The following is a 21,602-nucleotide window of genomic DNA, read 5'->3' as shown; positions in this document are numbered from 1 at the left end:
GATAGACGAGAGCTCTTGAGGCGGAAGCCGGGAGCGTTTTTTAACCATTTTAAAAACTTTCATCTGTTAACTATAGTCACTGTACCTTGTTGCTCTAGGCACTCACCTGCACCTATTTTCTGTCGCACAGTGGATCTAGCACTGCTACAGCCCCTGAACCACAAACTTCTCGCCAACCGCCATCTCGGCGAGGACAGAGGCCACGCCCCCGACACCGCCCTATAAATTGCGCTGAGTACAAGCGCCACGCACTGAGATAGACGAGAGCTCTTGAGGCGGAAGCCGGGAGCGTTTTTTAACCATTTTAAAAACTTTCTTCTGTTAACTATTGTCACTGTACCTTGTTGCTCTAGGCACTCACCTGCACCTATTTGCTGTCGCGCAGTGGATCTAGCGCTGCTACAGCCCCTGAACCAGAAACTTCTCGCCAACCGCCATCTCGGCGAGGACGGAGGCCACGCTCCTTTGGAGGCCACGCCCCCGACGCCGCCCTATAAATTGCGCTGAGTACAAGCGCCACGCACTGAGATAGACGAGAGCTCTTGAGGCGGAAGCTGGGAGCGTTTTTTAACCATTTAAAAAACTTTCTTCTGTTAACTATTGTCACTGTACCTTGTTGCTCTAGGCACTCACCTGCACCTATTTTCTGTTGCGCAGTGGATCTAGCGCTGCTACAGCCCCTGAACCACAAACTTCTCGCCAACCGCCATCTCGACGAGGACGGAGGCCACGCCCCTTTGGAGGCCATGCCCCCGATGCCGTCCCTCCAACCCATAAATAATGTGCCTCTTTCGGACGCGCAGCGGACGAGCGCAGCGGGCGCGCCGATTGCGCGCCAAAGGCGCGCATAAGGAAAGCCTGTCTGCGCCCGTCCCCGCCTCACCGAGCATCAGGGCATGCCACGCTGGCCATTCCATCTCATACTCCTCTCAGTCTCTCAGAGAGCTACAGCATCTTGCCCCCCCGTTATCTCCTAATACCAACCGCCGTATTCATACAGCTGGCCTCATGCACCCCGCTCTACACTCCCCATGTGCTCGCACACCCCCAATCAGCCCGTCTAGGAACGCAACGTCCATCAGGGTATCATATTTGAACACCCGCTCGCTAGTAAAGCACTATGCAGATATTTTCATCCTGTTGACTGACAGCAGCCCCGACATACTCCTGCTCACGGAAACATGGTTAACATCAGAGTCCCTCCCAGACAATCTGGCGGCCCTCCCCCCTGACTACTACATTCTCCATGCCGATCGTCCCGGCGACCGGCCCGAGGGTGGGGTGGCAGCCATCAGATCCAAACGTCTGAAATCACTCTCCTTCTTTTCCCTTCCACTTCCTGAGGTGGATAACTTACTCATCAGTGTGGAGACTGACACCGGTTTCCTTACCTTCCTCCTCCTGTACCGGCCTCCACACTCTATGCCATCTTTCCCAACCATCTTGAGCAAACAACTTTCTAACCTACTCACGCAGCATTCCAGTTTCGCCCTTTTCGGCGACCTGAACTACTGGTTTAATGATACTAACGCCGGTCCCCTTGCTACAGACCTCTTCGAGACTCTCAACAGCTTGAACCTCAACCAACAGGTTACCCAACCCACACACACCAATGGCCACATTCTGGACCAGATTTGGACCTGCAATCTGGCTCTGTCCCAGCCAGCCATATCCCCCTGTGTCTGGTCAGACCACTATTTGGTAGACACTACCATCACTGTCGTCGGCCGAACTCCCGCTCCTTTGATGGCCGGCGGCTCCTCTCGAAAATGGAGCACACACGACTCTCAGGGCTTCCTCATCACCCTGGCGGACACCCCAGTCTTCAATCCCTCTGACAACGTCGAAGGAATAGAACACGACATCGGATCCTGGCTGAAGTCGGCCAGCGACCTCTTTGCCCCCCTGATCAAATTCCCCCGCACTAGGCATCACAACTCCCACAGGTGGTTCTCTGATGACCTTAAACAGCAAAAACTAAAAATGTGCCAGCTGGAGCGTACCTGGAGACGTGATTATTCCAACACAGCCAGGCAGTCTTATATGTCTGCGCGCAGAGTATACAAAACCGCTATCACCCTAGCTAAAAGGGAACACTTTTCCAACAGGATCTCGTCAGCGGTCAACAAGTCTATGGAGGTGTTCAAAGTGATGAATGAGCTCACCACTGATGACAGAACCCTCCCCGCCCAGACCCCTACTCAAGAGGCATGTGACACCCTCAACCTCTTTTTTGTGGAAAGGATCACAAAAATCAAAAACTCTATACCTCCCCTACCCCAGCTACACCCATTGGACACCTTCACCAACAATATCTCTACCTTGTCCACTTTCCCCACCCTGAACCCCATCTCATTAGCGGAACTCGCCACTCGAGTGAAATCCGGCTCCCCTAACGATTGCTGTCCGCCATCTGTCCTGCGGAGTATCTCTCTCAATCTACCTGATTGTATTCTACCCCTGCTGAATGGCTCATTCAGCAGCGGCATCGTTCCTAGCTCTTTTAAGGAGGCCATTCTTGTGCCCCTCCTCAAGAAACCTGGCACCGACCCCTTGGAACCGTCGAACTATCGCCCCATCTCCCTCCTTCCCTACTTCTCAAAACTAATGGAGGCCCACGTCACCCGATGTTTGTCAAACTTTATCGAATCCTCATGTCACCTTGAACCCAACCAAGCCGGCTTCAGACCTGCCCACTCCACTGAGGCCGTCATCTTGGCAGTCCTGGACACACTCAGGAGGAATGCGGACGCGGGGTCTCCCCAAGCCCTCGTGCTCCTGGACCTGTCGGCTGCGTTCGACACGGTGGACCACAATATTCTTCTCCACTGTGTCGGACAGGCAGGCATCCAGGGTCCCGCTCTCAAGTGGATTGAGTCCTTCCTAACAGGCAGAACTCAGGCTGTTCGTCTGGGCCCCTACACTGCAGCAAAAAACCCCACGACCTGTGGAGTCCCCCAGGGCTCCTCCCTCTCACCGCTTCTATTCAACTTATACCTCCAGCCCTTGATCCACTCTCTCCAGAAATGGGACATTATCATCTATAACTACGCCGACGACTTACAGCTTATCCTTCCGCTCAATTCACCCTCTGCCATCAAAACTTTTCACACAGTTATGATCCATATCCAGCATTGGATGAACCAAAACCAACTGAAGTTAAACCCTGGGAAAACCGAGCTCGTCCTTCCTGGACTCAGTCATGCTCATTGGGGCCCACAGTTCTGGCCCGCGGAGCTCGGCCCCACCCCCCAGTCCCGGTCAAATCAGTGAAGAGTCTGGGAGTGATTATCGACGCTGAACTGTCCCTCAAAGCCCAAGTGGGTGGGGTAATCTCATCCTGCATGTACCAGCTCCGGAAGATTCGTAAAGTCCGCCACCTAATTCCGTCCGCCGCACTTACCCTAGTTGTCATCGCACTTGTGCTTTCCCGGCTGGACTTCTCCAACTCCCTCTACTACGATCTCCCACAATCCCTGTTACACCGCCTTCAGGTAGTTCAGAACCAAGCGGCCCGATTCATTCACAAAACCCCCAGATGGCAATCGGCCAAACATTTACTTCACCGATTGCACTGGCTCCCAATAGGCCAAAGGGCAGCTTTCAAAGTGGCCTGCCTTACATTCAAGGCCCTTCACTGTCCCGGCCCCGCGTTTCTCAAATCTTTAATTACACCTCATCAACCAACGCGCGATCTTCGATCAGCCCACCGTCATCTACTAGTCACCCCCAAAGTTAAAACCAAGAAATTCGGTGGTCGCCGCTTCTCCCATCTGGCTCCCGGGCTTTGGAACTTCCTCCCTCTTTCCATCAAATCCACCCTCTCTCTCCTTAACTTCAGGAAATTGCTTAAAACCCACCTCTTTCCTCCTCTTGTTTAAAACCTTGCCACTCACGCTTTCTCCTTCACTCACTCTGTCTCACAGCGCCAGGAAGCCTTCGGTGTCAGTGCGCTCTATAAATTGCACCTAACATAACATAACATAACATAACATGTAAGAGAAATATAAGAGCTCGTGAGGGCCGTGTAAACCACAACTCAAAGTAGGGAGGGAGTGAGGGATCACCGTGTAAATGAGTGTAAGGAACCGGGTTTATTCCGCTGCGTAAGCACCACGCATCATCATGCTGGGCTGGCACTGAAGGCGTGCGGTCCACATACAGGGGTGCCCCCTCCCCCTCCCCCTTCCAAGCAGCTGTGTGCGCACATCTAAAGCAAAGCTGGGAGGGTTCCCAAAGGAAAGCAGTGCGCTGTGTGCCGGGTCTCTGTCTTCTCGGGGCATGGGCTTATAGGGGGAGGGGTGAGCACTGGGCATAGCGGCCTGGCGTGGCTTCGTGCGTAAACACTCAAAAACACCTGCTCTCGCTGACGTCTTTCTTTCTGAGCCTCCATATGTGATCTACTGTCTGAAGATACCTGTGCCCAGAGCTCTCTGGAGGCCAGCTTATGACCATTTGGCAAATAAATGTCTCTGTCAGTCGGAAGACCGAGGGGGTCCGCGTGGCTATCAATGGTGCACTAGATATTGTGGCAAATGTCTGTGCCAACCGACAAGATGGGGGATCGAGTCCCCGGGGTCATTTTGTGGGTTAAAAATTGGAAACCATCCCAGCGCATAAAAGTACTTCAACAGTCACCTTTTGGGCCATATTACAGGGGCAGCTGTCGGTGGTACCTCTCTCCCAGCTGGCGTTTGACTCCTGGGAATGCCTGGTGTTATTTGGGGGAGGGGTGAACGCATCAGAGCTCAATGTACGGCAGATGCCAACTCCAAGCGCCTGGCACCTCACCACACACCGGACACCATGACACGTGGAACTGCTTGGCATCACTGATGCCACTGGCGAGGAAACATTGCACTTGGTTTCAAGAACGCATGTGTGTGTGTGTGTGTGTGTGGGGTGTGTGTCTGTGTGTGTGTGTGTGTGTGTGTGTGAGGGGGGGGGTCTAATGCAGCTCCAACCGAGATCCTTCACGGCGCCTCCACATGTATCCTCCAGTTGCATTTTAGAGCTTGTGCTTTGACCTGCAAGAGGCGGTGAGTGATTCTTTGCCCGCCTTCTTGGAGCTACTACTGGACCCTCGGCACCTCCCATGGAAACAATATTCTGTCTGTTCTTTGAACAGTGCATCCTTTTCTCCATGGAAAAGAAAATAAGCTGATGTGGCTAGTATCAGCTGCACGGACGTCGGCGCCACTATACCCCTATTAGTGCCACCTTCTACCTCTGATCAACAGAGCTGCGTCATAGCGCTTATATGCGAGCAGTCTGCATATATGACCAAGGCACTTTCCTTCACTCCGGTGAAATATTCGGACAGAGGGACAGATTTACAAGCCACTTTCGCGTCACTTAACACGGGAAAAGTGACGCAAAAGTGGAGCAAGGGGCTTGTAAATCTGCCCATTTTGCATCCCAGCCGCACTCCATAACAATTGAAATTAAAACGTAAATATAGCATTGCATTCCGCCTCGGTTAGTCAAACGTGTAGACATGCACCTTTTAAGCAGATCTTTAAGTTTACACGACCTGCTGAGCTAATGCTGACAAACAACAACTAGTTGATGAGTTGTTTTGATTTAAAGACTATCACGTTTTGATGAACTATTGATAAAACTAAAGTGTAGTGTGCTCCTACCAGGGTGTGGAGCCAGGCTGTAAATGTATCGCAAAAACTAGCAGCTCTTTTAAACAAGGAGGAGTTAACAACTGAAGAGGGTGAGGCTGAAGGTGGGAGGGCGGGTGAGAGAAGAGGCAGCCAGCTTGTTTATGAGCGCCGCGCGCCTCGTGAACAGCGCCGCGCGCCCCTCTGCAGACTCCCCCTGCATTCCAGAGAGGCGCGCAACGCGATCCGGTCTGCCATGCAATGCTGTACAGACAAGACCTGGCCGCGCGCACAACGTTATCCTATGGGGAAACGCTGCGCACAGCCAGGTCTTGTCTCACTTCGGCGTTCTCAGACTGCTGAGACGCCGACTATAGCGCGTTACTAGCCGAGACCTAAAAAAACTATATAAGCATATACATCTCAATACTTCCAAATCTAGGACTCTCTTGTTTACGGCTCCACATACTCACCCGCCTCTGCATTCCCCTAAGATCTATTCTGCATCTGCACATCTTCCTGCTCTTTTTTTTTACAACAGCGCTTGAGTGACATGGACTCCTATTTCACCTTCTACCAACATATTTATTCATGCTTTCAAACTTGCCATTTTCTGCTTTAAATTATGTGACATACACACCCTCATCATCGTCGGTGGCACTAAAACTCTTATGCTCACCTTAATGCTCACTCATTTAATAATTTTAGTAATTTCTCTTCCCCAGTTATTACTCTTGTGACATTCTCTAGATTCCCCAAGGTATTATTCAATTCACCTACTTTTTAAACATCCAAATTCTTCACATATCTTTCTTTATCTGATATTTCTTTGTTGTGTTCCTTTTTAGGTCCCGCCTGCGTTGCAGCGCATGTGCTGCTTGCTTGTTAGGTCTCGCTTGCGCTGCAGCGCATGTGCTGCATGCTTGCGACATCTATAGTCGGGTCCGGTTTCTTTGGAAGTGGGGTTGGTGACCGCCCTGTCTCCATTAGGCCCCGCCCATTAGGTCTTGCCTACGTTGAGGGTGCATGCGCTGCTCGCTTGCGAGATGAGAGGAAGTTGGGTTGGTGACCGCCCTGTCTCCCTTAGGCCCGACCCCTTAGGTTTCGCCTGCGTTGCAGCACATGCGCTGCTCGCTTGTGAGATCTATATTCGTTGGTTTTCTTTCCGGTTTCTTTGGAAGTGGGGTTGGTGACTGCCCTGTCTCACTTAGGCCCCGCCCCCTTAGGTCTTGTCTGCGTTGCAGCGTATGCGTTGCTCGCTTGTGAGATTTATAGTCGTTGATTTTCTGTCTGGTTTCTTTGGAAGTGGGGTTGGTGACTGCCCTGTCTCCCTTAGGCCCCGCCCCTTAGGTCTCGCCTGCTTTGCAGCCCATGCGCTGCTCGATCTATAGTCGTTGGTTTTCTGTCCGGTTTCTTTGGAAGTAGAGTTGGTGACGGCCCGTCTACCTTAGGCCCTGCCCACTCGCCTACCGTTGCAGCGCATGCGCGCTGTGTATCTTCACGTTGTGTCCTTGTCTCCAGTACCCCATAGTACAAAATTATTATGCCCTTGGTACATGGTTTTTTGCACCCCATCCCCCTGCCCGCAAACCGCTGTCCATGAATTTTCGCACACCCCTTCCCCGCCTGCACTCCGCTGTCCGTGCATTGGTGTTTCTTCATGTTTCCCCTTTCTTCCTAAACTGAGAGCTCTTGGAAACTGGCCTTTAAAGGTATTAAGTATTATATGCACAAGCACTGGCAAGGTCAATAGCTCTGGCTTAGTTATATTGCATGCACACAGGGACTAACAGGCAGCTTCCATTGCTGCAGACGTAGAGCCTTCACTGAAGTAGACCTCACACTGCCTCTCCCAGCAGGGACGCTGTAAATTGACGGACATCGGAGCTGCAGCACCCCCAGATGGCCTTCAAGGAGCTAAGCTGGGTACTATAAGTCATGACAAGGCCCTGGCAGTGAATTTCTTGTAACACTTTCTGTTTTTCAAAGACAGGGTTTCAAATGTTGGTCTGACTCCTATGATTAACAGCTTTTAATTTGTCTAATGTGGAGGACTGCTTTGTCCTTTCACCATCATCATCATAATCACAATAAAGTTCATTTGGTTTCAAGCAATCTTTTAAATCCATAAAAGTGTAAACCGACGTGTTTCTCTTTTATTTCTCGGCAAGGTGAGTGCATTTTAAACCTCATCTAGGATTCTTGTGCTTGGCACACAAGAGTCAGACATGGGATTGTTTACGGTATGTAAACGTTTTCACACACTAGTTAAAAAAGCATTAGACTAATTAGTGAAATCCAAAATCTATTTGCGAATCCGGGAAACCGACTCGTCAGAAAGTAAAAACCATGCAACAACACTGAGCATAACGCGGGAGCTGGGAGCCCAGTAGCGTGTGCAGGAGCCCGCCTAAGGGCCAGCGCACTTCACGCCTCATCATCATCCGAGAAGGGCTGACTTGGGAGGTGGGTGGACAGGGTTCACCTCCTGTTTAGGGCATTATGAACCAGGGTTCACCTCCTGTTTAAGGCAGTATGAACCAGTTTCCTGACACTACTCTCTGTGGGGGTTAAACTTTTAATCATGTCTGCGATTAAGTTTTAGTGCTGCTATTCAGCACGGGACAGTGCACAGCTCAGTCAGCCCTGCAGCTTTTTACCATTGTGACGTGCTTCATTTGAAATATTCAGAGTGTGGGGAATAAATGGTGAATTGAGGAGCCCTGCTAGGCAGCTGCATCTGTTCTTTCTGGTTTGAAGTAGATTTAAAGGCTGCTCTTCGTTATCAGGTTAAACTAGGAAGAGCTTTCACAGACTGGGTCCGTTTGAAGAGCCCTTGAAGGACCCTGCTCTCATTGAAGCACATTATGTCTTTCATTGGTGTACAGTTCTAATGCTAGTTTCAGTGTACTTTACCCCTCACAACTCCATCACAGAGTCAGGAATAGTCAGGCATTCCTTTCATGTAACTCATTTGTGATGAGCTGGAAGCAGTAATTCCACCAGGCTGCTGTGTGGCTCAGCTTCTTTTGAATCCGAGCATTACTGATTTCTGCCCCCTCCTTTTCATTTGTCACCTGAGCTTCAAAATGTCAATGTTCCAACTCGTATTTAAAGGAAGAGCAAAGTCTCAAATATATTTGCATGCGGTACTTTTGATTGTGCCGTTTCCATTATAAATGAGGGACTGGAAGTGTCTGAATGCGAGGAGAACGACAACTGGGAAAGCTGCTCACCCTGGCCCTGCAGCAACATTTGATCTTCACTTTACATCAGGCTTCTTGTTTGCCTGTTTATGATGAAGTGTCTTTCAAACACTACCATCAGTACTGGCAACCATAACTACAGTACTCATTACCATCCTCAGCATCACGCAAATATCAGCAAAGGCCAATACCACCATCAGCATCACATTACTACTGCCAGAACCGCACCATCAATTCACACTACTAGCCCTTACTGATGCACTACCACCCTCCGCGTTGTACCACTGCCAGCACCACACCATCAATCCTTACTACTACCCCTTAGTGACACAATACCACCCCCTGTGTTGAACCACTGCCAGCACCGCATCATTAATACACACTACTACCCCTTACTGACGCACTACCACCCTCCGCATTGTACCACTGCCAGCACCGCACCGTCAATCCACACTACTACCCCTTACTGATACTACCACCCTGCGTGTTGTACCACTGCCAGCACCACACCGTCAATCCACACTACTACCCCTTACTGACCACTACCACCCTCCGCGTTGTACCACTGCCAGCACCACACCATCAATCCTTACTACTACCCCTTAGTAACGCAATACCACCCTCTGCGTTGTACCACTGCCAGCACCACACCATCAATCCTTACTACTACCCCTTAGTAACACAATACCACCCTCTGCGTTGTACCACTGCCAGCACTGCATCATTAATCCACACTACTACCCCTTACTGACGCACTACCACCCTCCGCATTGTACCACTGCCAGCACTGCACCGTCAATCCACACTACTACCCCTTACTGATGCACTACCACCCTCCGTGTTGTACCACTGCCAGCACCGCACCATCAACCCACACTGCTCTCCCTTACTGACGCACTACCGTCCTCCACGTTGTACCACTACCTTTTGGGGTAGCCACTCCCTCTAAGCATGGCACTTACACAAACTGTCAAGGACCAATCCTCCTATCCACCACAAAAGTTCCTACTGAGTTTGTCAATGTTTATTACATTTTCGGTCTGCTGGTGAAGCGCTGCAGGAGTGGAGTATCATAAGGTGGGAAGGTGAAGTGTGATCCTGTTACAGGAAGGAGTAAAGCTGCAGGTGACAGGGTGCATTACTACCAGTAGCATCCTAGGGAGCTCATTAACCGTGACCCTGGTGTACAGGACACTTATTCACCCACTTGCCTATGCACAGGCACACACAGCCATCCGTCCGCTTACTTAACCAAACACATAGGCAAGAAAACACATAATCCCAGCTAACAAACATTGGCAGAGCCAGCAGGTTTGGCGTTGGCTGCAAGGATTTCTGCAATTCTAGTTTTGCCGTAGTTTTTGCAAAATGTTATTCTCCACTTTTGCTTATACTTATAACCAAGAACAGTATTCCATAACGTGTGAAGTAGTGTGGCTCACTGGTTAGAGGCGGCAGACCCGAGAGCAGAGGACGGCCCGGGACCAGGGTTCGATTCCCGGCGCGGCAGGTTTCTGGACCAGGGTCAGCGGACTCGATAATTCTCTCGCCTCGGTGCCCACTCTGATCAGCGATCACACTCGGCAACTCTGGGCATTAGCTTGCCTCATCTTCACTAACGGCCCCACCAGACCGCCGGGGATGCCTGGTCTCACCCTGGAGATACCCATTAAGGGACCATCTCTCAGGGAAGCCAGGAAGGGTTTCGCAGCGGTCGAAGCGCCTTGGGACCCTATGGGTAAGTAGTGCGCTATATAAATGCCAATACATTTACATATAACGGCTTAGCCGATCATCATGTTAACAACATAGTGCCACAATGCTAGGAAGAGTGGCTCAGCAATTCCAGAATACATTTATTGGCTGAAGGGAGAGGCAGATAGTTTAAAACACAACTTTACTTCAGTCCACTAAATCATGTGTATTACAGGTAAAAACTCAAGGAGCTTTCCCTGCAAGTTCAATATTCAGGCTAACCACTGACTGTGTGTTTGAGTTATTTTTATTCACCTTATTTTATATTGATAGTCTAATAATTTGTCATAGATCCTACTGGACCTAAATTAGACCCCTCAGCTTTAGTGTCATTTATATCTCCATCCTACTTTTAAAGCGCACAGCCTGGCATCATGGTCCTGCCTTCCTACAGCTGCTGCCGCACCCTGTCTCACAGCTCAACAAGCATTTGCAATGCAAAAGGTCTTACGTTTGCAAATGTTTGAGCTATTGCCATTGTAAATGACTATGCCTTTTATTTATTTGAAACATGCAAGCAGTGCATAAACATGCACTTTGTACTTATCGTCCTTGCTTACGACTAGCAAAGCTGGCAGTAACTGTGCATCTTTTACTGCCAACCTTGCTTCTCATAAGTACAAAGTGTGTGTTTACGCACCGCTTGCAAGTTTTCAAAACACATAAATAAAAAGGTATTGTAATTTACAATGCCGATAACTTAAACTCTCAAAAAAACACGAGACCTATTGCATTGCAAATGCTTGTTTCATTTGGTTTGTCTGATGTTTAAATTTATTCATGACAAAATTCACTAAAGAGAGCGACAGGGAGCCGATAAAAGGTCTAGTACCCTTGCTCCCAAGAACCAGGAGCTATGGTACTTACTGGCAACAATCCACAAACATCATAGTTCTCCCGCCCCATTTAGAGGTGGGGAAACCAAAGGATTTTCACCAAAGGAAATCCTTGACCTGGTGGCCTGCCACCAATGGGCCGCTAGTAAAGAGTGACGGTCAACCCATTATGTGTAGGAAAGGCGTTTGTCACTTTTAAAGCAGTCTTCGGCACGGAAATTAATCAATGGCCCTTCACCTCACTGACCTTATTTTTATTATTGAAACAAAGTCCCATTTTGGGAGTTTGTTTCAGTAAAATCAAAAAGCATGCAGAGTGGCATCAAAAAACACATTTTAGCCATTTGGCAAAGTGTCTTCAAAGCATTGGCTGCACATTCAAATGTATTGAAGGCATAGCGATTTCCAATTATCAGGGTGGCCTTCCACTAGCGGGGGAGGGAGGCCAAAGTCTCCACTGATCTAACGGGCAGCCTGCCATAGTTTAGATGAAACCTGTAGTCTCTTCCGAAGGCCACCTAAACTTAGAAATGATAAATAAGTTGAGGAGGCAGATGTTTATGATACCAGCATCAACTTCAGAAGCAGGTATAACCCCTTCTACATATATTAGACAACACACCCCAGTTATAGTCACAGTCATACCACTCAGAAAGTACAACACGTCCGAGAAAAGATGCGCAGTCAGGTTATCTGTGTGAGGAGCTACTTACCCAAAAAATTGGACTGTTGCTGGACTGTGCTGTAATTCTGCTTTCGGCTGTCTTCAAATTAGAGTCAGAATTTTTATGTGTTATGTATTTTTCATTTCGACCGAGGACTGTCTATGGGAAATCGGTGTGTGATTTTACTGAGGTAACATTCTAGGGCCAGTCAGAAACTAAGGAGTGTGTATGATAGACTGACCGCCCTGCGCTGACAATATCAACCAGCTAGTATGAATGAATGAACGAAATACGGTTATGACGTGGGATGTGAGCTCTTTGTACGTAGCTTACACTTAGTACCGTACCAAAGGGTTTATCTCTGGCAGACAGTTGGTGTCTCAAGTCATGTTACCCAGGTGAAACTGAAGGAAAAGCCAGGCAAATGCAAAGTACAGTTTAAACGTATGGAGTGGCTATTCCCAAATGTCCTGGTGCAGTGTTGGTATTCATGAACTGATTTATCCCCAAAACAGGTAGAAGAGAGTCAATGTCCTAAGCATTTTTATTGAATTTTACCAAGAATAGTGGTAATATAGTGGATTCCCTGTGGCATACATAAGTATGCCCCAAGACTGTGTTACAAAGACCAACGTTCAACAGAAAGAAATTACTCTTTTATGACTAATCTAACTGGAAAAAGTTGTGCCCTACACAATAAAGACAGCAATAAAGATATTATATATATTCACAGAAAAAAACATAGGTTTCAGGGGTGTTATAGTTAGCAAGACATTTCACTCATACAAAACCATTGAAATTGCCCCGTTATAGTTTGTTCAGCTAACTATAACTTGCACGCCCGCAATGCACTGCTGATGAGGCGTCGCATATTACATCACTCATGACATGGTCAGTGACATCACTCATGACATCACTGATAACATCTCAAATGACATCACTGATGACATCATCCAGTGAATGTGTGTTTTTCTGAAAATTAAATGTGTTTTGCATACGTATATCTCAAGGTCGATGGAAGAATAAATAGGTATATAAGTATCTAAATGGATGATTTTTTTTGTAAAATTGATTGTATAACTGGCTGATTAAGTGTATCTTAGTGACTACATGGGTTAGTGAGTAATGTTTAAATATATAAATATCTGTATCAGTCTCTCACTTTGTGTATGAGTGGCTGCATGGGTTGGTGAGTAGCTACATGAGTGTCTATATAGCTTATTAGTTGGTTTTTTGAGTATCAGTATGAGTGTATGTTTCGGTGGGGGGTATTACGTAGTGCAGAGATGCATGAATGAGTGACTAACTGATTGTATGTCTTGAAGACAGCATGTGTGCAGGACTGTATGGGTGGATGAGTGTGTGTATGGTGTGTTAGTGAGTGATTGACTGTCTCAATAGTGGCTTTATGAGTAACTACATAGGATTTAAACTAGTATATGTGAGTATTGGTGTGTATAAGTGAGTATATGTCAGACTGAGAGATTGGAATAGTTCCTGTATAAATAAGTATGGGTTTTTATAAGTGATTTTTTAAGAGAGTAAGTATGTGTACATTTCTGTAGAAGTAAGTGTAGTGGTGTGTGTATAAATAAATATGCAAGTAAATGGATGTTTGATTCTTTTTTTTAAAACTTTATTTGTAGTTTTATTGATACATTACATAGTGCAGATGAGGCATTGCACAGACATTTGCATAGTTAAAAAAGAAACAATGACTGTGGTACATGTGTTGTGGATCAACAGGTCAAAGTCCCAGCATCTCTTATAACACGGTAATTACTGTATCAGATTTGGTTATCTCCGTAACATCGGCTAACATCCCACTGCAACTTTATCAGGCAATCATTAGTATCTAAACGCACAGTTCAAATTAATACATTAGGAGTGTATCACAGTACAATCATATATTGCTCTCCTTCACTCTTGCGCACTATCCACCATCAGCTACTCCGGCAGACATACAATGGTATGCACAGCCAAGTTTGTCCTTCTCTGCGCAATCCATCCGGCCTTCAAGATTGAGACCCATCCTCAACCCTTATATTGTTTTCGGTGTCACTTGATACCTCCGAGATGCTTAACAAATATGCCTGAAGAGGACCCCAGATATATCTAGGCCTGCATTTCGTTGGTAGTGTTTCAGCATGTACAGCCTGTTGTTCCTGGCAGTATGTGAGATTTGTTAACCACTCCTTAAATTTTGGCGCTCGACCTCGGCCCCATCTACAGGCTACTCTGTTTGGCAAGCAACAACGCTACATCAAACATTTTCCTGTGTTGTTTAGGAATCAGCTTAGTATAACCCAATAACATAATCAGTGGGTCTCTGTCACACCGGTGACCCGTTATGGCCTGGAGAGCCTCATACAACTCCGTCCAGTAGGACCATACACTCGGGCACTCCCATGCCAAATGCATGAAACCAGCTCCTTCCGCCCTGCAGGTAAGTCATCTATCATCGTCTGCCAGACGGTATCGGAGCTTCAGTACTGGCGTATAATAGAGTCGTTGAAGGAACTTATAGTGTATTACTGTCAGCCGGCAGCTCGCCGATATGTGGGCAGTCATAGTGCAGCAGTAGTGCCATTGATCATCTGTAATATCTTTTCCAATATCCACCTCCCACTTCATGCGAGCCGGGCTATCCAACTCTGGGCTACGTGCCCGTATGTCCCTATAAATCTTTGACACCAAGTGTCCATCAGCTCCCGTGCGTAGCATTCTGTCCAACGGGGGTGTTGGGACTGGTTCAGCCGGATAGTCCGGCAGCACTGTTCTCAGACCTTGGGACAAGCGTATATAGTAAAACACGTCAAGTGGGCTAGGCTGGGAGTCCTGAAACAATTGCTCCTTATTTCGCAGTTTCCCATCCAGAAACAGATCACCGCGCCTTGTTATCTCAAGTCTTTTGCACATCACCTGAAACCCCTTTTCCTGCAGCAAAGGCATACGCGGGTGGTATGTAAGTGGCAACAGCGGAGAATATAGCAAGGTCACCTGCAATTTGTTTGTTATCCGTCGCCAGGCATCTACTGTGCAAGCTACAGTGGTGGGCTTAGTGTCTATCGCTGTGACCGGTCCATGTATGAGGCCGGACAGTGGAAGCGGATGTGCCACCCAATCCTCCGCCGCTAGCTGCGGCATGTAAGGTGTTGGATCCATCCAGAGGTACGCATAATGTGCCTGCGCGCTTATTTAATACACCTCAAAATAAGGGACGTCAAATCCACCCTTATCATACGGGAGTTTCACCGTAGCCCACTTGAGACGTGGTTGTTTACCTCCCCAAAATAGACGTAGCAACTCCGAACGTAGCGTTGCGAAGAAGTAGGTGCCTGGATAGTAGGGTATATTCAGGAAGAAATAGAGGAAACGAGGTAATATTACCATTTTTATGAGTGAGGCTCTGCCCGCTAGGGACAGTGGCAAGGAAATCCACCGTGTTACATTGTCTGTGTGTTTAGTGATCGCGGTCCCATAATTTAATCGTAGTGTCACGTCTTTGTCCGTTGACACCTGTATACCCAAATATCTGAGGTCTGAGCTACACCACTGCAGCGGGTAGTCTAGCTGAAATTCTTTGACGGCCGCTGTGAGGGGAAAAAATCGCGATTTACTCCAATTTATCTGAATGCCTGACATTCTACCAAATACCAAAAATTCCCTTAACAGGGGATTAAGATTCGTTTGGGGGTCTTTAACATACAGTGTCAAGTCGTCTGCATATAGAGATATTCCAAGCTGCCGTTGGAAGCAATTGAAGGCACTCGTCTTGTGTAGTTGCCGTATGCTACAAGCCAATGGCTCGATCACCACAGCGAAGAGTAAGGGGGAGAGGGGGCATCCCTGCCGGGTGCCTCGCGTGATCGGGAGATGCGCGGATAGGTGGCCATTAATAAGAACCTTGGCGTTAGGCTGTGTATACAACAATTGGATCCATGATATAAATAGTTTAGGAAACCCCATTCTATTTAGTATGATGAATAAGAAATTCTATTAGACTGAATCGAATGCCTTTGTGGCGTCCAGGAACACCGCAGCTACCGGTACTTCCGGTGCTATAGTTTGGATCAGTGAGAACAGGGTGCGTAAGTTGTGGCTTGTGGAGCGCCCCGTTACAAAACCAGCTTGATCCGGGAGCACTATTGTAGTCATAAGCAAGGAGAGACGCTTGGCCAATACCTTAGCCAATATTTTAGCATCGCAGTTCATAAGGGACAATGGGTGATAAGAATCACAGCTCCCTGGCTCTTTCCCATGTTTCAAGAGGGAGGTAATAACCACCTCTCGCATCGAACCCGGCAAGGCTCCAATCTCCAAGGATTCTTCATACACTTCCTTAAGGACAGGCGCCATAATAGCAATGTATTGCTTGTAGAATTCTGCAGGCAGCCCGTCACTGCCCGGCGCCTTACCATTTTGTAACAACATAATCGCCTCTCTAATCTCCTGAATCTCCAGAGGGGCTGCCAAGAATTGCCTGTGAACATCACTGAGCCAGCATAATGCTATGTCCTCCAAATACTTATCAGAACCCTCAACCTCGTGCCCTTGGGTTCTGTACAGTGTACTGTAGTGAGCCTGAAAGGCCTGTAAGATACTCTCTGTGTTCCGGCATTGGACACCCTCCAACGTAGTGATCTCTTGCACTGTGTTACCGAATTTAGGATGTTTAATGAGTTCCGCTAGAGCACTTCCTGGTCGTTCGCCCTCACAATATCTGCGGGCCACCCAATGCTTCCCCTTGAATTTCATCTCTCTGTGTGCTTCTTCTTCAAATTCAGATAGCTTTTTTCTAAAAGCCTTATGCAGTCCTGTATCCCCAGTACCTGCCATACGCTCTTCCAGCACCCTCAGTTCCTTCTCCAGTTTGTATAAATTTCCCCCTAATTTCTCGAAGTATTCCAAAGCTTTTAGATATGCAGAACCCTCTCACAGTAACCTTAAATGCTTCCCATATTGTCTCTACACTGTCCACCGATCCTTTATTACGAGGGAAAAAATGTGTAATCTCCTCTCCCAGATCCGCACTAAAGACAGCGTCCAACAACGCCATGGGTTGCAATCTCCACGTGGGTCTGACTCCATCCCACCCTGGAGGTTTCAGTTGTACTAGGACCGGGCAGTGATCTGAGTAAGTCCTAGCTAAGTGTATCGCCCTGCCCATATCGACTGACAGTCCTCTAGAGAGGAAACAATAATCCAACCGGGCCCATGTGTTGGTATGAGAGGTAAAGTGTGTGCCCTCTTTCTTCCCTGGGTGGAGGAGACGCCAGCTGTCAATCAGACCCCCCTCTTCTACAATACCACATACAGCATCTGTGGACTTCATATTTTACTGCACATTTCCATCCGCTCTGTCTAGGGAAGGTATCAATGCCAAGTTAAAATCCACCCCCCCCCCGGTGTACATGAGTAGAACCAATGTTGACAATTCTGCCCCATAACATCGTGAAGAACTCTGGTGTATCCACATTAGGGGCATAGCAATTCACTATAGTGATCGTATCGGTACCAAGCCTGCCCCACAGTATAGCATACCTTCCCCCTAGATCGCTAAATTCACCAAATTGCGTAAAGTGAGTGGCTTTCTTGACCAAAATAACAGTGCCCCTGGAATAGGAAGAATATGATGAGAAAACCCTAAACGTTGCCCATCGACCCGCAAATGAGTGAGTCGAATGGGGTGGAAGATGAGTCTCTTGTAGTAATGCTTTGTTCACCTGATGGCAGTCTAGATAAGCTAGGACCTTTCTACATTTTCTGGCATCATTAAAACCCCGAACATTCCAGGAAAGTACTGTCACATAAGGTATTCTAGCATTGTCAGCCATTACCGAGCAGTGTCATAAATCCCGTCTCCGTGAATGTTATGCCCTGTGCCACACCTATATGATCCTCCGTGTACCTACAACCATAAGTCTGTGCCCTGCCCTGTTCTGCATAGAAAACAAACTCACCTGTCCCTCCACCCATTGCCTGACCTACCGCAACTGTGTCAGGTATGACTCTCTCAGCTGTTCCAACTCTAGCCAGACGGACTTGTAACGACCATGCCTGGATAGTCTGCATAGACTGTATTTCACCCCTCCCCCCCCACCCACTGGAGCAACCCCAACATGCCAGAAGAATCGTCCCACCCCCCACCCTCCAGCCCTACAAGAACTTTGAATTGGTCCCAAAATCAACATTGTTCTACTGTGCGGTACACCCTGTAGGGGAAACACAGAGAGAGCGCACAACCACTACCCCCGCCTCCAGCCGCTATTCCTGTACTGCCCTCGGGTTCGTCTGGGGAGAGGCAGTGGCCCCTGGAATATGTTACCACTGGCTCCAGTCCGGTATATCAATGTCGTATGGAGCAGCTCGTGTGTAGCAACAGTTCCAAACAGTCCCAAGTGTAGTCGGTAGCAAAGTAGGCAATAATCCGGTACTGTTCAGGATAATGTTACCACATAGCGGATCAGGCCTCTTCTTCAGCATCAGTCTGATCGTCCCCGTGCGCAGCCGCTCCACCCCTGGCTCCCTTTTGAGCTTTTTTGACACTCTTCATGTATTCCTCCGCTTTCTGGGGATTTGCAAAGAAATACTGCTTCGCCTGATGTGTCACCCGCAGCTTCGGCGGATATAACAGCGCATAGTCTATCTGCGCAGCTCGAAGTTTTTTTTTTAATGTCGAGGAACTTGCGTCTCTGTTCTTGCACAAGCGGGGTAAAGTCAGGATATATGGAGAGGTTTATGCTGTTATACGTCAGTTGTTGTGCAGTACGTGCTGCTCTCAAGGCGGTGTCACGATCGCGGTAGTTCAGCAACCGCGCAATTATGGGCCTTGGTGGAGTACCTGGCTTCGGGATAGGCCCCAATGTTCTATGCGCTCGCTCCACTATGAATTGGGCCGAGAATGCGTCTTCACCCACAGCTGCTCTCAGTAATTTTTCCACATATAACTCCATCCTACCAGTGTCTGTGGATTCCGGAATGCCTGTGACGCGGATGTTGTTGCGTCGGCTACGGGCCTCCAAATCCTCGTTCTTTGCCGCTATTACTCGGAGAATGTTATCCATCCGGGCCAGTTGGGTCGTGTGTGTGGCCGTGGTATCCTCAGCGTCCGATAGGCGCTGTTCGGTAGCTGTTAATCGTTCCTCATGCTGATCCACCTTGTGGACTAAGGCATCCATTCTCAAGGATATCTTGTCTACCTTGTCCACTACCGTGGCGAACCCCTGGCGCATCTCCTGCAGGACTCGCTGGATGTCCGATCCGCCTGAGGACTCTTCGGTGCTGTGCTCCGCCATACCTGCGCCACGCGTGGCCTGGTCCGCTTGCGGCACTTTCGCCCCGCTCTTGGCAGCTTCAAATGATAGTTTAGTTTGGCGATTGTCTTGTTGGACCATGATGTCTCCGGCCGGTCAGTTCCTCAATGCAAGGCTGATGTCTCTAGGCCCGGAGAAATCGTATTTCCGGCCGACCCCGATAGCGCCGGTCCACACTCCGCACTGCCGTAGATATACCTTACTTGGGATGCACTCAACCGGCACTAGTATGTTGGCGGCTTTTCCCCAGCGCAGTTACACTGCGGTAACTTCACGAACCACTTCACAACCCAGCAGTTACTGCAACACCAGTCACAGCGCCCGAGTCAGCCTTGCCACATGTCCGCCTCTCCGCCAATATGTATGAGCGCTGCTCTGCTCGCCAAGCTGCCGCCAATAGCCCTTACTCGTTGTGCGTGAGTCCCAGAGTACTATGATGGCGCCTTTTCCAATTCCGTAGACCCTGCAATGGCGCCTCGCACAGCCTCCCAGTCCCGCAGGGGCGGCAACACCAATCTCGCCCCAGGACGCCAATCAGGGACAGTAGGTATCACGCCAAAGGCCAGTGCGTTGTATCAGGCCAGTCAGTCGTTCGTCTCACCGTCTAGGCCCCCGGTTCCTCTCGGCCCTCAATGGTATTGGCGGGAAAGAGGCCCCGCCGCACCAGTAATATCGTCTGCGAGGCCTGTTGTACCGCCCGTCACTCAGTGCCTGCCCCTCAGAGGGGCTCTCGTTGCGTGGGCTTGCAGCGCTACCTCCAGGCAAGGGATGCGGTCACCACCGCTCGACCGGGAGGCCAGAATCTCAGAGGCGTATAGGCCGTCAAGGCGTCCGGCCTGCCGCCGCGGTACAGCCCTCTGACTTTCTTAGCTGCCAGGTCCGCCTCTCGCAACGCCAGGCCTCCTGTGCCGTCCCGGGGGGCAGCCGCCACCGCTGGTTTCTCGAGGTCCGCCGCAGGGATCTGCTCCAAAGTCAGACCGAGTCTGCCCAGACACATACGCTGCCTATAGAAACACTTTTTAGCACCGATATTCGCCAGTTGGTGAGGATATTTGCACCAGGGTGCAGGAGCCTAACCGTTAGGCGGCCATTCTGTGTGTGCACCCTCTAGCGCCCCATGTTTGATTCTTTATTAGCATGAGTGACAATGTGTGTGAGTAACTCTATTAATGAGTGGCGGTGTGCAACAGGATGTATAGGCATATGTGTACATATGATGAGTGAGTACATGTATGAGTTTCTATATAGGACTGTTGGTGAATAAGTGGATGTGTGTGTAGATCTTGGAATTACTGAATAGTTTGTTGTAACTGGTATTGGAATGTCATTTTTTTGAAAATTTTAGTTTCTATTTTTGAACGTGTGTGGAAAATTAATACGGTTTGGTAAACATTATCTGCGCCATCTTGCCCTTTCCCCCGATGCCACACATTTTGTTCGTGCACACCCGCCATTTTAGGTGCCTTGGTCAGAACCACCCTCTGCACGCCGCTGACCCCTCAGCATGGCTCCTCGCCCTCACAAACACCCCCACGCACTGGTCACCCCCGCTCTCTCATGTATAGACCATAAAACCTCTCCATCTGCGCTGCTCTCCCATGAGAATCAAACCCCTCTCCCACGCAGCTCTGCCTCGGAACCTCATCCTGTTCCCAGCGCGACACCTCCCACCATTCCTTTCATGGTCCCGGATCCTTTGATAAAACCCCCATTCCTCTGTACCCGTTTGTCTTCCTCGTTCCCAGGCCGCCACCTGGCCCTGCGGATACTGTTATTGCCCCCCCCCCTCTCTCCTGTACAGTAGGAAGTTTCCCCCATCAAAGGATCCACGAGTTGATCAAAGCCCCCACCCCATGAGATCCGATCAACCTCACACATTCCGTGAATCGGCGGAATGTCCGGCTGTGCGATAATCATCACCTGTTGTGACCAGGGTGGGGACTTCAACTGTAAATGTGTGTGGGAACGGGCCTGAAGCGGGGATTCCGAGGATGTCTTTCCGTACATCAAAGGGTTGACAGAGATGTGTTTTATGCAATAAAGTAATAAACTCGTATATAAGAGGCCAGGCCTCAGAGATGCGGTTAGAGCACCTCGTGACGATACTTGCTGTCCGAACTGATGTGTTCTCCTCCGGAGAGAATAAACCCTTGTTTCCTGCCTTCCAGTCTCCAGCGCCTGCCTCTTCATTGATTAATATTTTGTGGGTTAAAGA

The 21,602-nt window shown here is 48.9% G+C and overlaps 1 protein-coding gene across 1 annotated transcript in view; it reads right to left on the bottom strand.

Moving 5' to 3' along the window:
• Positions 1-21,602, bottom strand: part of NLN (neurolysin) — a 282,536-nt gene that overhangs the window by 37,935 nt on the left and 222,999 nt on the right. The window lies entirely within an intron of this gene.

Source organism: Lissotriton vulgaris, chromosome 3_1 (genome assembly GCF_964263255.1).
Source record: "Lissotriton vulgaris chromosome 3_1, aLisVul1.2, whole genome shotgun sequence".
NCBI classification, from domain to species: domain Eukaryota; kingdom Metazoa; phylum Chordata; class Amphibia; order Caudata; family Salamandridae; genus Lissotriton; species Lissotriton vulgaris.
Note: the sequence above shows the minus strand (reverse complement) of the source record. Positions and strands in the feature narration are given on the sequence as shown.